This window comes from Miscanthus floridulus, chromosome 2 (genome assembly GCF_019320115.1).
Source record: "Miscanthus floridulus cultivar M001 chromosome 2, ASM1932011v1, whole genome shotgun sequence".
Classification (NCBI taxonomy): Eukaryota; Viridiplantae; Streptophyta; class Magnoliopsida; order Poales; family Poaceae; genus Miscanthus; species Miscanthus floridulus.
The window spans coordinates 162,680,408-162,683,960 of record NC_089581.1 but is presented as its reverse complement, the minus strand read 5'-3'; the positions used below and the strand labels follow the sequence as shown (position 1 = coordinate 162,683,960).

Here is a 3,553-nt window from a genome sequence, read left to right as displayed (position 1 = left end):
TGCAAGCCTTGGCTACTATGTTGATGGCTTTTTTCTCTTTTGGTAGCGACAAGTGTATAGCTCCCATGTGATCGTTTGAAACTTTGAACAAAGAAGCTTGTGGCTTGTGGGCACTCTCTCTGCTCTACGTGTCTCAATCTCAATCGACGAAGCTCTCTCTTTTTTTTTTTTGAGTGGAACACGAAGCTCTCATGTGCGAAACCGGGCCTGTTCTTCTCTGCATTGTGGTGTGGAACAGGCTTCCAGCCCCTGGGCCACACGCAGTTTCAGCCTATTGGCCTCGGCCTGTTAGTGTGCGAACGGAATAGTGACCCAGAACACCTGGTCGCGAATCGCGATTTCGCTGCCTCTTTTTCCTTTTCCCGTTTTTATAAATAATAAATCAGCCCGAAAAAAAGACGCGGTCGTGGACCGAACAAACCTTTCCCCAAAATTTCCCCTCCCCCCGCACCGAACGAGCTCTCGATCCGATCCCGATCCCGATCCCGATCCCTTCAGGGCGCCGCCTCGGCTCACCGATCCGGCCCCGGATCCGCTCGTTGCTCGACAGGATCTCTCGATCGGTACCAGCTTTGCCCCCTCTCTTTGATTCCGTAGGTTCCCGAGGTTAGGGTTTGTGGGGGTGGGTTTCGGGCCCCGATCCTCTCGATTGAGGACGGATTTTGCACGGGGGCGCCGGATCTGTGAGTGCCCTCTAGGTTTCACCTCGGATTGTTGCGATTTCTCGCGTCAATTTTGCATGATTTTTCTGGTGGTCGGATGCGGGGCTAGGGTTTCGTTCGGCCCAGAGATGTTTGACTCGTGCTCGCGAATTCGTTAGGGTTTCATGCCGCGATGTTCGAGCCTGTTGCTTCAATTAATTATTGCACGAACAAAAACGTTGTTAAGTTACTCGTTACAGACGGCAATTCATCTGTGCCCTTCATCATGGTAGTTGAATATGCACTGTGCATTTGGTCTGGAGTGACCTCAATAAGGTGTTAATTTTGACCTAGCATATAGCTTAAATCATTTATTGTTCCTCCTGAATTGGTGCTTTCCTTTCAGTTTCGTCCTGTTGACTGTTTGCTAATTAATAACTAGGCCATGTTTGTAATTAATTATTTCATTCTATGCTCTCAGGAGTCTGGACAAGCATGCTGCACCAGGAGAACAGTGAGGCTTTCGTGAGGCACCACTCTGAGCAGCTTGCATGTGGCAACATGAGGGGAGCAGATAATGGTCGTCCAAATTTCCTTCCTGTGAAATGCCAGATTGCAGGTAATGACTGAGCAGCATCCTCTTTGCTGCCCTAGACTGGCTAGACATTTGTCTTGACTCTAATTCAGGTTTAGTTTGTCCTGAAGTTTGCCAAACGGGTGAAAAGGTTGGCCTATTTGATGAAGAGCTGGCACATGGTGTTCATCTAACCAATCCTACTGTTCAGTCACCATTGGTGCCAAGTGGTGTCAAAGAAACACCTATAGTCGATCATAACAAGAGACCTGCATCCAGTGACCTGCACCTGCTGGACATAGTTGAATGCAAACGGCTGAAGCAGGAAGATCAAAGTAATAACTCCATCCTCCCTTTACCAGTAAATAAACTTGTCTTTCCTGAAAGTTTGTGTATGCAGAGACAGTTAGATAATGTACTTGTCTTTCGTTTATTCCAGTCGTAACTAAGGAAGACAACCATACATCTGCTGAGGATGATTTTCATGAGTACCCCACATACACGACCTGTGAAAGAAGCTTTGACTCACCACTATATGAGAGTGAGGAAAGTGAAGATGAGGGTGTAGATTCACCTCTCCATTATTCACATGCTCACACCTATGTTGAAGATGATCTATGGCCTGCCAGCTTTCATCAATCTGTGGGCCCTTTTCCCTCGAGGAAACCTGTTCCAATTGGGCCAAATCATCAGGCTGAATTACCTGAGTGCAGGCCATTTGGTGGAAGAACTGAAGATGTTGAAAGTGTCAAGTGGATCAGAAACGTTGTTGTGCCAATGCCTGGTACTGATGAATCGTCTTTGGTGTTGGAACCTGTACACTGCAAGGCAGGCTGTGATTGTCTTGATGAAGGTTCAATCAATTGTGTGAAAAAGCATGTGAGGGAAGCAAGAGAAAAGCTGAAGGGTGCTGCTTGGTGCAGACACCTTCAGGGAGTTGGGTTTCTATGATATGGGAGAAGAGGTTGCCTCAAGGTGGACACAAGAGGAGGAACATTTGTTCCAGCAAGTGGTCTCGTCAAACCCTGCTTCTCTGCGCAGAAACTTCTGGGATGAACTCCCTCTTGTCTTCCCTTCCAAGTCCAGCAAAGAACTAGTGAGCTATTACTTCAATGTTTTCATGTTGAAGAAGAGGGCTGAGCAGAACAGGTTCGACCCTGTGAACATCGACAGTGACGATGACGAATGGCAGGCAGGTGGTGATGGTGAGTTTCCAATCACAGGAAGAGCTGATGAATACTTGCCAGCTGAGTCCCTTACTGATCAAGATGATGTTGCATGCAATCCGGTTCCTCTGGAGGGGGATTTCTATGAAGATTCTGATGATGAGGATGAGCTTGACAATGCCAGTGGAGACAGGCATAATGGTGTGCAGAGGGCTGGTATGTTGTCAGAGGGCCATCCTGTAATGTCATTTATAGATCATAATCAACAGACGTTCAAGCTAGATGCAGATGCACAAGATGACTCTTGCACATCATTTGAGGCTCATCAGTTTGGTGTTGAAGGTGGGACACATACTGATATTGTTGATGACAATCACTACAGGAGTGACAGCTTTGGTGGTGGTGCAGAGCATGGGTTCTTTGGTGATCATTGTGACACAAAAGAGTGGGACTTCGGTTTCAGTACCGGTTGGGAGAAGCATGATTTTTTGTCAACAAACAATGTCATAGAAGAGGTGTTTGGAAAGGGCTCCAGTGAAGATGGGAGTGACACTGCAACTGGCCAGGACCTTATCTGAGCCAGAGGCAGAGGGCTTCTTTTTGAACTGCGAAAACTTCAGCAGTCCCCCTGTTCTCTGAATTTGTACAGGTGTAGTTGGCTATTTTGATTTAATGTCTCACTTGTTCTTATAGGAATCTCTCATCCCTGTCCTTGGAACATCATCTGCTTGCGATTTCGGTCGCATGATTAATGTAAATCCGTAGATGATATCATCTGCCGATGATCTGTTGTTAGGCTGTAGCATGTACGTATCATCTTTGTTGTGACAGTGTCTCTTGACCTGAGCGTTTTTTCCATGTGACAGCGAGGGTCATGTAATAAAAGCTGTTGTTCCTTGACCCAAGATCTCTCTCACCCGGTCTGCGAATGAGTGACCAGCCCGTCAATGTACTCCCAAACGTCATTTTTTATCTGAAATTTGTTCGTTTCCGCGGCTCGTTCGTCATCTCTCTCTTTCTTTTCTTTTTTAAAAAAAAAACATGCCTCGCGTTTAAACACGCATCGCATCCTGTTTATGATCACCTTTACTGAAAAGGTATATTCCTTGCTAGCTAAAAAGATTATAATTTATCGAAAATAGTAAATCTAACATAGATTGATTCTGCTTTAA

General features: G+C 46.1%; 1 pseudogene; it reads left to right on the top strand.

The window, feature by feature from the left end:
* Positions 1–385: 385 nt before the first annotated feature.
* LOC136540396 (uncharacterized) lies at positions 386–3,286 on the top strand (annotated as a pseudogene).
* Positions 3,287–3,553: the final 267 nt, after the last annotated feature.